The sequence below is a fragment of the Anolis carolinensis genome, chromosome 2, assembly GCF_035594765.1.
Source record: "Anolis carolinensis isolate JA03-04 chromosome 2, rAnoCar3.1.pri, whole genome shotgun sequence".
In the NCBI taxonomy this organism is placed as follows: domain Eukaryota; kingdom Metazoa; phylum Chordata; class Lepidosauria; order Squamata; family Dactyloidae; genus Anolis; species Anolis carolinensis.
Genome location: NC_085842.1, coordinates 171,470,187 through 171,487,046, shown reverse-complemented (window position 1 = coordinate 171,487,046; position 16,860 = coordinate 171,470,187). Strand labels below are relative to the sequence as shown.

The following is a 16,860-nucleotide window of genomic DNA, read 5'->3' as shown; positions in this document are numbered from 1 at the left end:
TTTTGTATAAGGCTGAGTGAGAGAGACTTGCTCAAGATCACCCAGTGAGTTTCAACAGCTGAGCAGGGATTCAAATTATGGCCTTCTAAAGTCCTTGTCCACACTCAAACCAGTATACTATCCCAGTACATAAACTGAACTAGTGAATAAAGATCTATTTTTAATTATTCTAAACTTTGACTCTTGAGCTTTCATGGATCCAGACAATGAAAGATCTGCATGAATTGAAACAAGTATCTTTCTCATGTAAGTTTGTTATTTGATCATGGGTTACTGTTTGTGACAACATTTTGGAGCCCTCATTCACTCCCGAGTTACAGGAACAATAGACCTGGAGTCTGGGGCAAAAACCTGGCCATATTTGGTGTTCGGTAATATCTGAAAACTCTTTTTCCAAGCAATAATGTCAAGTGCATTTCATTTAATACACAGTTACAACGTGGTTGTTAATATACTTGTATCCAAAAGTGCAAGCAGAGTACCTTAATAATATTCTTTGGAAACACTGACGTAAAAGGCATTTAAGTATCATACTGGAAGCTATGCTGTAAATATTTTACATTTCCTATTTTTCACAAGCTATCATATTTTCTTACTTCAGGGATTTAGAGATCAGTGCAGCATTTTACTATAAAAGAAATATTTTATATTTTATATTCTTCCCCAATCACTCTTATTGTCTTACATTAGGCCTAATTTTTTAAAAGATTTCGGAGCGCCATGCAACATCTTGCTTCAAAAGAAATCTTTTATATTTCTCATTTCTTCCACACTCTCATATTTTCTTGTTTTAGGCCTAAATCTTTAGAGATGACTATTTTCCCAAACTGGGAGGGGTAGCTAACAGACTGGAAAATATGAACAGAGTTCAAAGGAACCTCGAAAAAGTACAAAACTGGTTAGAAATGAACAACATGAAAATTCTGTATTTAGGCCACAAAAACTAAATGCATAAGTATAGGATGGGAGATACTTTGTTCAGCAATGCTACATGTAAAAAGAATCTTTGGGTTATTGTTCATTATAAGGTGAAAATGAGTCAGCAGTGTGATGCTGCAGCAAGGAAAGCAAATGTTATGTCACCTTGCATTTTGTGTGTGTCAGGAGTGACTTGAAAAACTGCAAGTCGCTTCTGGTGTGAGAGAATTGGCCGTCTGCAAGGATGTTGCCCAGGGGATGCCTGGATGTTTGATGTTTTACCATCCTTGTTGGAGGCTTCTCGCATGTCCCTGCATGGAGCTGGAGCTGACAGAAGGAGCTCATCCATGCTCGCCCTGGGTTGGATGCTAACTGGCAACCTTCAGGTCAGCAACCCAACCTTCAAGTCACCAGTCTGCTGGCACAAGGATTTAACCCATGGCACCACCAGGGGCTCCTATTAATACAAACATACTCTGGTTTACAAGTCAAGGGAAGATCTGTGTTGATCAGGCATTGTCGGGAGTACAGTGTTCTGAGCACCTCATTTTAAGAAGATAATAGACAAGTTGGGACAAGTTCAGAGAAGGGCAACAAGGATGACAAGAAGTATGGAGAAGACAACATAGTGGAGTCTGTAGGAGCTGGTCATATTCAGGTTGGCAAAGAGAATACTGGGAATGTCAGAATCACACTCTTTAAATACCTCCAGAGCTGCCACAAAGAGGAAGGTGAAAGCTTGTTCTTTGCAGCCTTACAGGGTAGAACCAGGTGTAATGGCTTTAAGTAAGAGGGTAGATTTAAATGAAATATCAGAAGGAACTTTTTGGTAGCAAGAATGGTTTGACCACAGAACTAATTCCCTAGAGAGACAGTGTGTGTGTGTGTGTAGGGGGGGGGGGGGTCTTTCTCTACACATCTTCGAAAAGAGGCTGAAGATGAATGTTTTAGGTGGAGATCCTAAACTGATTATGAGTTTGGAGGACTCAATAGCCCACAGAGAACCTTTTGGTTCTGGTTTCTCTGTTTAGTGGAGAACTGAAAACAAATTGGCTTGGGCAGTCCCCAGATGAGAGCTGAAGTGAATATTGCAAGATTATCATATGATGGGTGGGTGGATTGCACTGTGGAGGTGGCATTCAGCCTTTGATCTCATGGAGCAGATGACAGATGCCTTCTGCCCTTCCCGAGTATGCCAGTTAATCTCAGCTATTATGAAGGCTCTCCCAAAAAATATCTGGACTTTGACATTTATTAGATGACTCTACTGGTAGCCAAGCAGACTAGTTATGAATCTGGTAGTATTGGGTTTGAATATCCACTCTGTCGCTGCTGTTTGGTGAGCAACAACCTGTCACAGGCAAAGAGAGCCAATCTTGTTGTCTGCCTGTTGTCTGTGTTTACAACTTATGGCGACTCCATCACAGGGCTTTCTTGGCCAGATAGGTTCAGAAGCAGTTTGCTATTGTCGACGTATCTATTGTCATCCAGTGGGTTTTCATGGCCGAGAAAGCATTCGAACCCTGGGTCCTAGGGTGCATCTACACTGTAGAATTAATGCAGTTTGATATTAATAGCCATGACTCAATGCCATGGAATCATAGTTGTAGATCTGCAATATCTTTATCCTACTGTTAGCCCCAGCTTCTGCCAACCTAGCAGTTCGAAAACATGAAAACATGAGTAGATCAATAGGTAGCATTCTGGTGGGAAGGTAACTATGCTTCATGCAGTCATGCCGGCCACATGACCTTGGAGGTGTCTACAGACAATGCCGGCTCTTTGGCTTAGAAATGGAGATGAGCACCAAGCCCCAAAGTTGGACATGACTGGACTTAATGTCAGGGGAAAACTTTTACCTTTTATGGCAATTTTCCAGAAGCATTACCTCCTGATGTTTCACCCACATCTGTGACAGGCATCCTCAGAGGTTCTGAGGTCTGTTGGAATCTAGGCAAATGGGGTTTATATATCTGTGGAATGTTCAGGGCAGGAGAAAGGACTCTTGTTTGATGCAAGTGTGAATGTTGCAATTGGCCAGCCTGATTAGCACTGAATGGCCTTTCAGTTTCAAAGACTGGCTGCTTTCTGCCTGGGGGAATCCTTTCTGGGGGGGGGTGTTAGCTGGCCCTGGTTGTTTCTTGTCTGGAATTCCACTGTCTTCTGAATGTTGTTCTTTATTTACTGTCCTGATTTTAGTTTTTTTTAAAAAAATACTGGTAGTTAGAATTTGTTCATTTTCATGGTTTCCTCCTTTCTGTTGCAATTGTCCACATGCTTGTGGATTTCAATGGCTTCTCTGTGTCGTCTAACCTGACGGTTGTTAGAGTGGTCCGGCATTTCTGTGTTCATAAGGAAGTGCATAGAAGTTAGAGTGCCTTCAAGATACTGAATGACACACTGATGGAAGAATTTGACCTGTGGTGTAGAAAATGGGAAAAGATTGCATCTGCAGAAAAATAATAAAATAATAAAACTTAATTTATATCCCACCACCATCTCCCAGAGGGACTGGGCGGGGCTCACAAAACACTCAAGGTGTGACACAAAATACAACAAGTGCAAAACAAAACATAGGCAATAAACAGTCAACACATCAAAACCATCAAATGCTGGAAACATATCTTGCCTGTGATTGACAGTTTTTCCCCCAAATGTGAAGAAACTTGTAATACCCGGAAGACCAGAATCTGGGATAAGTGTTGTTTAGGAAAACCAAAGAACCGGAGATTTCTTACCCCCTCCCCATCCCTTTTCCTTCTACCGTGTTTCCCCGAAAATAAGACAGTGTCTTATATTAATTTTTGCTCCCAAAGATGCTTTAGGTCTTATTTTCAGGGGATGTCTTATTTTTCCATGAAGAAGAATTCACATTTATTGTTGAACAAAAAAATGAACATTTATTATATACTGTACAGTAGTTATCATAAACCAGTATAACCAGACAAACTATGAATCCTATCAAGAATTTCTTGTTACTACCAATACTTCCATGTACAACACTTTATGGTACGTAAATTTACTGATCCTGCATGCTCTGGTGTTATGTTTGGCATGCATGCTTCCAAACAAAAACTTTGCTAGGTCTTACTTTCAGGGGAGGCCTTATATTTAGCAATTCAGCAAAAGCTCTACTAGGTCTTATTTTCTGGGGATGTCTTATTTTAGGGGAAACAGGGTAGTGCCTCAATCAGATAAGTTTTCAGGCCTTCCCTAACTGAAAACTTCTACTTATTTCATCCCTTTGCTTTAGGTGAATGGGGGTGCATCTACACTGTAAAATAAATGCAGTTTGAAACCACTTTAACTGCCTTGGCTCAAAATTTTGGAACCACGGTAGTTTGAGAGGGCCTTTAACATTTTCTACCAAAGAATGCTGCTACTTCACTAAATTCCAAATCCCGAGATTCCTTATTATTAAACCATAGCGGTTACAGTGGTGCCAAACCGCGTTTATTCTGCAATGTAGATGTACTCTGGCTCGATCTGAACTCTAGGCGCCCGCCCAGCATTGCAGCAGCCTCATCTCCCATTTGCTGAGCCGCATTACTTGAGTCTAGTTTGGCTGGCTTCCCGTCGTGATATCGGATTTCTGCTTTCTTGCCTTCTTCTTCTTCTTCCTCCTCCTCTGCAGCTTCAATCGAGACGGCGCCTGGCTCCTTTGCAAACCAGCAAAGAGAGAGAAGGATTCACATCTACACACAATGCGTGTCTGTTTTGGGTTGTGTCCCCAGCAGACAAAGGGAGGAATCAGGTAGTTTTTTGGTAGGTGGGGGGTAGGGGTCGTCTCTCCATAAGTTTTGGAAAGAAGATACAAAAACCCGACCCCAAAACTGCCTTTGCAAAAAGCCGCAAGGGAGGGGAATAATAGTCTCAAAAATGCACTGGGGGCACGCGCCAGACCTCCCAGGGCCCAAAGTCGCTCTCTGATTGGCTAAGACGCACAGAGGGCTTCTCCCCCACGATTAATTAGATACAGAAGGCAGCGATCCCAGGGTGCGGTTGCCGCTCTTCTCCTTTCCTTGTAGTTGTTGTTTTCGACTTCAGTGCCCAGATTTCTCATCCAGTTTGGTCAAAAGTTAGGGATTCTAGGAGCTGAAATCCCAAACCACCGGCAGACTAAAGTTTGGGAAGTATTGCTTTAACATATTTACTTTGTCAGCGGAGTTTAGTTGGAGGAGACCAAGCCTTTGGAACATACTTTGAGCCTTTTATCTCAGTAAATATGTGAATTGGTTTTTAAATGGAGGAGGGCAGAAATAGGGTGGATTTCGGGGACACAGAACAGCTCTGGGTGCACCTACACTATAGAATGAATGCACTTTGACTCTGCATTACTTTGACTCAATGCTATGGAATCAGGGGAGTTGTAGTTTTACAAGGTCTTTACCCTTTTCTGCTAAGGCGGACGGTGCCTCTCCAAACTACAAATGATTCACTATCTATGAGCCGTGGCAGTTCAAGAGGTGTCAAACCTCATTAATTGTATTTTAACTTCCATGTCCATGTCACAGATACTTGATTTCATTTTTTATATTTGCTTGTTATTTTAAATTCTATTGGGTTGTGTTGTGTTGTGTGGTTAGCCGCCCTGAGTCCCTATGGGAGGAAAGACAGGATAAGCATAAAGTAAATAAATAAATACATAATAAACAGATGGCAGAGGTTTAGTGAGACTGTTCCTTCCTTAACCAGGCCAGTGAGAAGGGAGGCATATGCTACCTGGAGCTGATTCAGAGTAACTCACAGCCATCTTGTCTCATCAGTGTCTGAAATCTTGACAACTGGGTAGGCAGTGGTTAGTTAGCTATTCTCTCCCTTCTGGGAGGCAGACTTTTACAATTTCCTCCCTGCTGGTACAGTGCCATTGTTTAATAATAATCTGTCAAGTCTCAGCTCTGGAGAATTTTAAAGGAACCCTTCCATAGCAAGTCTCAAGGTCTGCACAGAAAGTCTGCGGTTTGGAAATGTATTCTGTAGCATATTTAACATAATACTAGATGTATCCCTAACAAATGTGAAGGCTTGAAGGTTTCATTCCCTTGCTTGTGTTGATGCTAGCAGTTTATTCTTCATTTCAACGATACTACTGGATCTGGGGAAGATTCCTTCCTCCATGAAGTGTAGCTGATTTACCACGTTTTGAAGCAACTAAGCAAAAATCACTGGGTTGCTGTGAGTTTTCCGGGCTGTATGGCCATGTTCCAGAAGCATTCTCTCCTGATGTTTCACCTATGACAGGCATCCTCAGAGGTTATGAGGTCTGTTGGAAACTAGGCAAGTGGGGTTTATATATCTGTGGAATGTTCAGGGTGGAAAAAACAACACTTGTTTGTTTGAGGCAAGTGTGAATGTCACAACTGGCCAGCCTGATTAGCATTTAATGGTCTTGTAGCTTCAAAGCCTGGCTTCTTCCTGCCTGAGGGAACCCTTTGTTGGGAGGTGTTAACTGGCCTTGATTATTTCTTGTCTGGAATTCCTCTGTATTCTGAGTGTTGTTCTTTATTTACTGTCCTGATTTGGGAGTTTTTTTTTTTTCTAATACTGGTAGCCACATTTTGTTCATTTTCATGGTTTCCTCCTTTCTGTTGAAATTGTCCACATGCTTGTGGATATCAGTTGCTTCTCTGTGTAGTCTAATATGGTGGTAGAGTGATCCAGCATTTCTGTGTTCTCAAATAATATACTGCGTCCAGGTTGGTTCATCAAGTGCTCTGCTATGGCTGACTTCTCTGGTTGAGTTAGTCTGCAGTGCCTTTCATGTTCCTTGATTATTCCTGTCAGTTCATGGTCCTTAAGCAGGGTCAGCTCTGATTAGTATTGGAATGGGAGACCACCACCAAATCTCAGGTGCATTTCAGAGGAAGAAACTGGCAAAACCACCTCTGAGTACTCCTTGCTGAAAAAAATCCCATGAAACTCACGAGGCCATAAGCTGAGAACCAACGTGAAAGTGCATACCTACAATGCAATGCATATATCATAAAGAGCATTGTTCTCGTCATTGTTGAGTTTTCAGAGAACCTGACTGCATATAGTATATTTTCACCAGAGGTATATCTCAGAGAGAGAGTTCCTACAGACAAACATGACATCCCCAACTCATACTGGTTTTGGCGGCTGCACCCCAGAGAGCAGAAGTTGGTCATCATTGGCCATTTTTCCCAATTGGGCACCTTCTGGATATTGTCTATAGCCTCCACTATCTCTACCATTAGTCACAGATGGCTGAACTTGATAGACTTTGTAGTCCAGGAAGAGTTAGAAGTAATCATGGTAGCGGTGAGTTTTCCGGGCTGTATGGCCATGTTCCAGAAGCACCCACATCTATGGCAGGTATCCTCATACGTTGTGAAGTCTGTTGGAAACTAGGCAAGTGGGGGTTATATATTTCTCTGTGGAAAGTCCAGGTTGGGAGAATAAACTCTTGTCTCTTGGAGGCAAGTGTGAATGTTTCAATTGGCCACCTTGATTAATATTGAATAGCCTTGCAGCTTCAAAGCATGGCTGCTTCCAGCTTGGGGGAATCCTTTGTTAGGAGGTGTTAGCTGGCCCTGATTGTTTCCTGTCTGAAATTCCCCTGTTTTCTGAATGTTGTTCTTTATTTACTGTCCTGATTTTAGAGGTTTTTAAAAAAACAATGGCAGCCAGATTTTATTCATTTTCATTTTGGCCATACAGCCCAAAAACCTCACAGCAACCCAGGGATTCTGGCCATGAAAGCGTGCGCCAACACACAGAAATCATGATATTTTGTTTTTCTATGTGATTTTGTGACATAGCTGTGAAAAATGCCAGATGGGTAGGGGTAACAAGAATGAATGAGTGATGCCTGAATCATGCCTCTCTCCATCTCATAAAACTGCTGTACATCTTGTCTCCCTGCCTGTGACCAGCTGCTCGCGAGTAAATCATTGCACACACTGTTGAGTAATCTGTATTTTGCCTACTTTCAAAAGTAGGCCAATGAGTAGGGGCTGGCATGGCATGAAACTGGCTATATCTTGCAAAACCATGGCTTGGATAGAAATGGCGATGCAGCCCAGTGACAGATCCATGTCTTTGTGTATGCAGCTTTTTAAATGAAAATCTGAATAGTTAGGAAATGCTTTGTTCTTTGTTCTTGCGGTAGCACAATGTACAACCCCTTGTGCTGCTGAAGTGCTGACCTGAAGGTTGACAGTTTGAATCTGCAGGACGGGGTGAGCACCGCCTCCAGAGCTGGAAATGAAGGGAGAAGCCTTTGCCTTTGTCTGTATATTTGTGTCTCATTGTATCTCATTGTAACAAGGCACTGAATGTTTGCCTGTGTCTGTGTATATGCTGTTATCCGTTCTGAATCTTCTCAGGGAGAAAAGTAGAATATAAATTTATTATTATTATTATTATTATTATTATTATTATTATTATTATTATTATTATTGTATGACACAGCAAACAAGATAGATATGCCGGATTTCATATCACAAAATCACAAGTCGAACACTTCCCAAGTGTCTAGGATTGTGTGATGTATTTTCGGATGATGCACGCAGCTCCCAGTAGGGTGGCCTTTTGCAGTTGGCAGATTGTAATTTTGTCAATGTCTGTTGTTTCCAAATGCCGGCTGAGATCTTTTGGCATGGCACCCAATGTGCCAATCACCTGAACTGGGTTCTGCCAGAGTCTTTGAAGTTCAATCTTGAGGTCCTGATTGCGACTGAGTTTTTCCTGTTGTTTTTTGTCAATGCGACTGTCACCTGGGATGGCGACATCAATGATCCAAACCTTTTTCTTTTCCACAACTGTGATGTCTGGTGTGTTGTTGTTGTTGTTGTTGTTGTTGTTGTTGTTGTTGTTGTTATTATTATTATTATTATTATTATTATTATTATTATTATATTGTAGTAACTGAACAGAAAGCCAAAACACTGTGGATGCCTTTTCCTCCTCTACCTGTTTTCTAGCTGCTTCTCAGTTCTTTTGGCAATACAGGATGGTGAGTGTTCAGTGAGCTTTACTCCTTTCTTGCTTTTCCAGCCCGAGGAAGGCAGCCAAGCAGATTTACCCAGTGTCTTGATATTACAACTAATCACAGAGCCAGTGTTACTCTTTTTCAGCTTCCCAGTATGGAGAAGGCAAGCCATTACCTCAAGATCACCCCCCCCCCTTTGCTTTCTGAATAGTAGGGTTTCAGGGAAGAAGCCCCCTTCGAAAATACTGTAGGTTGAGAAGGTATGTCCTCCAATATTTCACAGAGGAAAGCATGTAACCAAGCAACTTGGATGTATGGTCAAAATGGCAGTGGCTATGAGGAAGAACTTGCAAGCTAGGAGAAACTACAGCAGTTTGCTTTTGCTTGAGACTACTGGGAAGGAAAAGGTTCTGTCTTGCTTCTTTCTCCTACTGGGTTCATTGAATACAAACTACTGCACTTGAACACAGTTGACAACAGTTTATGGAAACTGAGGATGAACAGAGAGCACAGGAGGAGGAAAGAGAAATGGGGATGTTTCAAAAGTAGAGGATAAATCAAGACTGTTCCTGCCAGATCAAGACAAATTTAGGATAATGGATGGCCTCCCATCTTTGGTGTGGTGGCCGAAGTGCAAATTAAAACCTGGGAGAACTGGGTTCAAGGATTTGTCCTGCCCATGGAGGATACATCCTTGAACCCAGCCTCATCTCTTTCTCAGGAGCCGCGGTGGTGCAATGGGTTAAACCCTTGTGCTGGCTGAACTGCTGACCTGAGGTTGGGGTGCTGACTTGAAGGTTGCCAGTTTGAATCCGCAAGACGGGGTGATCTCTTGTCTGTCAGCTCTAGCTTGTGGGGACATGAGAGAAGCCTCCCAGCAGGATGGTAACACATCCAGGCATCCCCTGGGCAGTATCTCTGTAAACCGCCAATTCTTTCACACCAGAAGCGATTTGCAAGCCGTTTCTGACATGATAAATAAACCTCCCTCTTAGGATTGTTGTGAGAATAAAAACAGTGATGGAGACCGTGGCAGGAACGAGAGTTTAAAGGATAGGACAGAAGCTATGTAGGGAGAATGGAGCATACATACAGAAACAGACTTGCTTTATTTGTTGGAACGGGGCTAGCTAGAGTGGTTGCGTGGCAGGGAAAGAAGACAAGGGGTACTGGCTGCTTCCAGCCTCTCCCCGCTCCCTCCCATGGCTCACGCTCAACACTTTGGCTCCAGATATGTGTTTTGTCTCTCTGGAAAGTCAGAATGAAAAACTACCGGAAATCAGCTGGGGAGGAGGGAGGGGAGTCCCTTTTACTGTATTTACCAGACTATAGCATCCTGCAGAGAAAACTATCCAGGATCTCGATGTCTTATTGTAATGGTAGTGCTTAGATTTTGGAGCTCATGTCTGATGAACTAAACTATTTCAGCCTCCAACTCCTAGGATTCCTGACCACTGAATAAGCTGGCTAGGGTTTCTAGGAGTTAGAGCAGGGGTCCCCAAACTAAGGCCTGGGGGCCGGATGCGGCCTTCCAAGGTCATTTACCTGGCCCCCGCCCTCAGTTTTATAATATAATATTTTTGTATTAGTATTAATAATATAATATATTGTATATACATATAATATTGATAATAATATTATGTTATACAATATACTAATAATAATACCATATAATAATATTAATTATATGTTATATATTATATAACATATAATAGTATACTGGTATCATTCAATATAGAATTATATAATGCTAATATTGTGCTATGCTAATAATATAATATATTGTATATACATATAGCTGCTCTGAGTCCCCTTCAGGGTGAGAAGGGTGGGATATAAGTGTAGTAAATAAATGCAGTAAATAATTAATTAATTTTAGACTTAGGCTCGGCCAAAGTCTGAAATGACTTGAAGTCACACAACAACAACAATCCTAATTAACTTGACTATTTCATTGGCCAGTAGCAGGCCCACACTTTCCATTGAAATCCTAATAGGTTTATGTTGGTTAAAATTGTTTTCATTTTTAAATATTGTATTCTTTCGTTGTTGTTGTTGTTGTTTCACTATAAATAAGACATGTACAGTATGCATAGGAATTTGTATTTTTTTTTCAAATGATAATTTGGCCTCACAACAGTCTGAAGGATTGTGGAGCGGCCCTCTGCTTCAAAAGTTTGAGGACCCCTGAGTTAGAGGTTCAAATATCTGGACGGATGCCCTTTGAAGATGCCTTTGAAGTGGTTCTCAACCTGTGGGTCTCCAGATGTTTTTGGCTTACAACTCCTAGAAATCCCAGCCAGTTTACCAGCTGTTAGGATTTCTGGGAGTTGAAGCCCAAAACATCTGGAGACCCACAGGTTGAGAACCATTGCTGTAGAATCAGTGCAGCTTGCCACCAGTTAAACTACCTTGGTTCAGTGATGTAGAATGATGGCAGTTGTAGTTTGATGAGGGCCCAGTACTCTTTAGCAGAGAAAGTTAAAGACCTTGTAAAACTAGAACTCCCATGATTCCATAGCATTGAGTTGTGACCGTGAAAACAGTGTCAGACTGCATTAATTTTGCAGTGTAGATGATGCACACACCCCATCCTCCTGAGTCTGAATAACCCAAACTCAACAGATCTTACTTGATCTTGGAAGCTATGTTAGGATCAGCCTTAGTAGTTAGATGGGAAGAAGGAACTAGCAGACCCACCTTATGCTATTTTTGGCTTAAGAAAATATCTGATATTCATGGGGGCGACTTGAACACACACACACATTCTCCTTCTGCTGGGAGCAAACACTTTTATATTCAGTTAGAGAACTGTTAAAACCACCTCTGCATATTCCTTGCTGAAGAAAACCTCATGAAATTCATGGGGTTGCTGTAAATCAATGCACACCAAGGACTTCTGTTACTGACTAATATAGACATAGCTTTTAATTGTCCTTATTATTATTGAGGAGTTTAAAACTTAATTTGTGTTGTAATCGTATCGCCGATTTAATTTGTGTTGTAATTTGTATAATTTATTGAGGTTTTCTTCTGGTAGCTATTTTCCAGTTATATTTGAAAGCCTCTTTACCATGGAAATTGGACCTTAAGAAATAAACGAGTGGTCACAGAGAGAACAGGAGAGCTTGCTCTTAAGGTTACAGTCATCCCTTCCTTTGAATGTTTTATGGTAGATAATGAGCTGGAGCAATTTTGCACAGTGATGAGAGAGAGTCGACAGGAGTCAACAGCCGAAAGGGGAGGAGGAGCTGACCCTGCCACACTGCGAAGAAAGGATCACTGTTATGACTCAAGGGCTACAAAGGACAGCAGTGAACAATGTGTGGTGATGCCATATCCAAATGACAGAAGCGCTTGAGGGAAGTGTAGCATAATTATATTTTTCCTCTCTGAATATAACACAGAGGAATAGCTGTGCCAGCCTCTGAGCCCTTGACACCCATGCATTGCTAGAGTGAAAACTAGGGAGGTCTCTTCTACATTCAAGGGTTGTGTAGAAGAGGGGACTTGAGCAGGTGTTGCTTCGTGCCTGGTTGAATGACAAGAAACATCTGCTGAAGTCCCTTCTGACACATAACCATTGAAGGTACAGTTTTCACTCCTGCTGAACTTCAAACTCCTATTACTCCCCAATACTGGTTGTGAATTGTAGAAGCCATAGGCCAACGCATCCGAGAGTGTCAAGCTGACTAGAGGTCAAGCTAGTTACAGGATAATGGGAATCAGATTGGTACTAGGCCTATGCGATCAATGAAAAAAAAATGTTTCAATACTCATTGTGAAATTAGGAGGTGGGGAAAAATAGTTTCTAAAGTGTTTCCAAAATTGGACGGGGTCTGTATCGTAATCATAGCAAGTTAACTACTTTTTTGTTACTTTTTGTTAGGTAATTGTACCAATGAGGAAACTTCAGGGGCTCCTTTCTCACTCTTTGTTAGAGCTATTGACATGAAACTTGCTATGATCATAGAACACATTTACCATTGTTAAGCCCATCAAGTTTTAGAACGTTTCCCCAATCCACGGATTTTTGGGGAATTTTCAAAGTTTTTACAAACAACATTTTTTTTTCAAAAAATTACAAGAGCTATCTCCTTGAATTTTCTCTACAAAGACACAAGATAACAGGGGACCATTCCCCCCAAGTTTCAGAAATATTAATACATCTGCTGATTTTTGGGAATTTTTTTAAAAAGTTTTGACAAAAATGTTTGTAAAGCCACAACAGCTATCTCATTGAATGTCTTCAATTTAGGGATTTATTCCCATCCCAGCACAAATGTACTTACTAGCATTGAAGTATCAGTCAGTCCTCTTCTTTGCAGATTCAACAATTCATTGGAACTCTGATTGCTGCTTGGAAGGAGGGACAAATCTCTCCCTTATCCTGATTGAGGCTTTCTGATGCTGAGCAGAATTCTGGGAAATGTAGTTTAGGGCAGAACCTTTTGAATTCTCTGCCATAGAGCTCCTTGCCTTCCCAAACTACGTTTCCCAGAATTCTTTGCTCTCAGTCTCTTTCCCAGCTCACTCAGCTCCTCGCTCTGCTGCTTTCCTTTCCTCATGGCAAGAGATTTAATTTAAAGAGAAATGGCAGCTTTTTTTTTTTACTTTGCCTTGTGCTGAAAGTGAAATGGACTTCCAAGCATCATAGAATTCAAACAAAAAAGTACTGGGTGAGTTTTGATTCTTAAGTTTTTGTATGGGTGCCCCCCCACCTGTTTCTTATTATCTGTTTGTATATACAAAAAGTACAATTTAGATACGACTTACGATTTAAAAATGAAGATTTGGACACTCCTAATTGATACATCTGGAGGGCACCAACTTGAGCAAGCTGTTCTATGCATACAGTGTGTTCTTGGGTTTGATTCTAGGATCCCATCTGGATACCGAAGTCTATGGATGCTCAAGTCCCATTATACACAATGGCAAAGTAAAATGTCTCTTACATAAAATGAAAAAACTAATGTCTGCTTTTTGGTAATTTTTGGAATATTTTCAAATCTGTGGATACAGAATCTTGGTTATGGGGGGCAATTAAACCTAACCTTTGATGTTAGTTAGTGGGCCATCTAGAAAACCATGCATAGGGTCAAGCTATAGATGAGGGGTGGGTAACCTTCAGCTATCACTGGCCTGCAGCTCTCATCATTCTCCAGTCATTGAGCTATGGCAGCTATTTGTTCACTGGGATGGGCCCTTGTCCATAAAATCTTCCAAAATTATTCAGCAGGAGCACAATGTTAACTGATATACTCATGTCAAACTGCATTCATTCTGCAGTTCCCAACCTTTTTTTGACCAGGGACCATTTTGACCAGGGACCACTTTCCAACATTAGTACCAAAAGTGTTACGAATCAGTTTTTTGTCAATTTTAGATTTGGTTTTGTTATTTGGGGTGCTGATTCAGACAATTGCATTGGATAGACCACAGCAGCACTAGTTTCTGATACAGAACATATGCCATCTAGTAGTTGCCATCTGTTCACCCACAGAAAACCATATTTAATAAACTAGAGCTGATGTGGTCTATTCAATGCAATTTTCTGAATCAGCATCCCAAATAACTCCAGGAACAAGCCTACAAATGAAGACACCAAGAAAAAAAATCTATTTTGGTTAGGCTGTGTTATTATCTGTAGTAGTAACGGTGAGGCTGCAGACCATATTTTAGTTCTTGCGGACCACTGGTGGTCCACGGACCACAGGTTGGGAACCACTGGTGTAGATGAAGCCTTTGACTCCTTCATCCCAATATTAATGCAGCCAATTATGGAATTTGCTTGATTTTTCTCCAATTTGTCCAATTCTCCTTGCCATTGCACATATCAAATTGTAAGCAATTGTTTTAAATTGTGCAGGAGGTTTGCCCTCTGTTTCCCTGACATTTTCTGTTGGTCCTCCCTGATCTTTGGAAGGTTGATATAAAGCTATCCACTCTAGAAGAGGATGAGGAAGCATTTGATAGTTGCCTGGCAACTATAAAATAGAGTACAGTACTGCAGTTCAGGCCTGGTTTTTTGGAGAGTATGCAATATTAATATTTATTAGGCAGCAACCGCTTTGTGCTCCTCCTCCCTTGCCTTCCCTCTCAGTGCTCCTTCCTTCCTGCCTTGATCTTCCATGGAAATAATTACAACAGATGTCTGGGGCCCAAATGTGAAACTCTGTGGGAGAGGCAAGGAAAAAAGATGGGAAGAAGCAGAGGAATTTATTTTTAATGTATTTATTTTTATCCCAGGGACTGATATCAGGGACTGATAAGTGTGGTTCATTCTCCTTCTGCATGGGGCAGCTGGATACATAGGTACCCACTAGAGCTGATTTTCTGGGTCATATGCTCCTTCTGTTCAATATCAGGAATGGAAAGCAACAAGGCCAGTGTTGCTATCAAAATCAGAGCATTTCTTTCCCCACATTTTACTTTCCTTGGGCCAAATAATTAAACCCTGGACTTCACCTCTCAGGACCCTTCCACACAGCCATATAACCCAAAATATCAAGGCAGAAAATCCCACAATATCTGCTTTGAACTGGGTTATCTGATATGGCTGTGCGTTCATTTAAAAGTGCGAAAGGCCACCCTACTGAGATCTGCACGCATCATCTGAAAATACATCACACAGTCCTAGACACTTGGGAAGTGTTCAATTTGTGATTTTGTGAAACGGAATCCAGCAATAATAATAATAATAATAATAATAACAACAACAACAACAAAACATTGCATGGAAAGTTCCTTGACAAAATTGATGGTAAAGCTGATAAGGAGAAGACCTGGCTATGGCTCACAAATGGGACCCTGAAGAAGGAGACAGAAGGCCTGATCCTTGCAACCTAGGAGCAAGCCATCAGAACAAATGCAATTAAGGCCAAGATCGAAAAATCAGCTGATGACCCAAAATGCAGACTGTGCAAGAAAACCGATGAAACCATTGATCATCTCCTCAGCTGCTGTAAGAAAATTGCACAGACAGAATACAAACAGAGGCACAACTATGTGGCCCAAATGATTCATTGGAACTTATACCTCAAGTACCACCTCCCAGCAGTAAAGAACTGGTGGGATCACAAACCTGCAAAAGTTTTGGAAAATGAGCACGCAAAGATACTGTGGGACTTCTGAATCCAGACTGACAAAGTTCTGGAACACAACACACCAGACATCACAGTTTTGTAAAAAAAAAAGGTTTGGATCATTGATGTTGCCATCCCAGGTGACAGTCGCATTGACGAAAAACAACAGGAAAAACGCAGCTGCTATCAGGACCTCAAGATTGAACTTCAAAGACTCTGGCAGAAACCAGTGCATGTGGTCCCGGTGGTGATGGGCACACTGGGTGCCGTGCCAAAAGATCTCAGCCGGCATTTGGAAACAATAGACATTGACAAAATTACGATCTGCCAATTGCAAAAGGCCACCCTACTGGGATTTGCGTGCATTATCCGAAAATACATCATACAGTCCTAGACACTTGGGAAGTGTTTGACTTGTGATTTTGTGATATGAAATCCAGCATATCTATCTTGTTTGCTATGTCATAATAAAATAATAATAATAATAATTTCGATCTGTCAACTGAAAAAGGCCACCCTACTGGGATCTGCACGCATCATCCGAAAATACATCACACAGTCCTAAACGCTTGGGAAGTGTTCAACTTGTGATTTTGTGATATGAAATCCAGCATATCTACCTTGTTTGCTATGTCATAATAAAATAATAATAATAATAATAATAATAATAATAATAATAATAATAATAATAATAATAATAATCTGAGTCCACACTGCCATATATTCCAGATCAAAGCAGAAAATGTGGGGTTTTATTCAGCTGTGTGGCAGAGGACTCAGTCAGTTCCACTCCATCCTCTTATACTCCCCCACCGAGTTTGTTTAAACTAGTCTAATTGTTAACATCAAGGACAAGTCCTGCTGTTCTTTGGGAGTTGCTGGTTCACTCCTCCTCCTCCTCCT

General features: G+C 41.3%; 1 protein-coding gene across 2 annotated transcripts in view; it reads left to right on the top strand.

Annotated features, from left to right (window-relative positions):
* Positions 1 to 16,860, top strand: part of arhgef25 (Rho guanine nucleotide exchange factor 25) — a 131,710-nt gene that overhangs the window by 11,683 nt on the left and 103,167 nt on the right. The window lies entirely within an intron of this gene.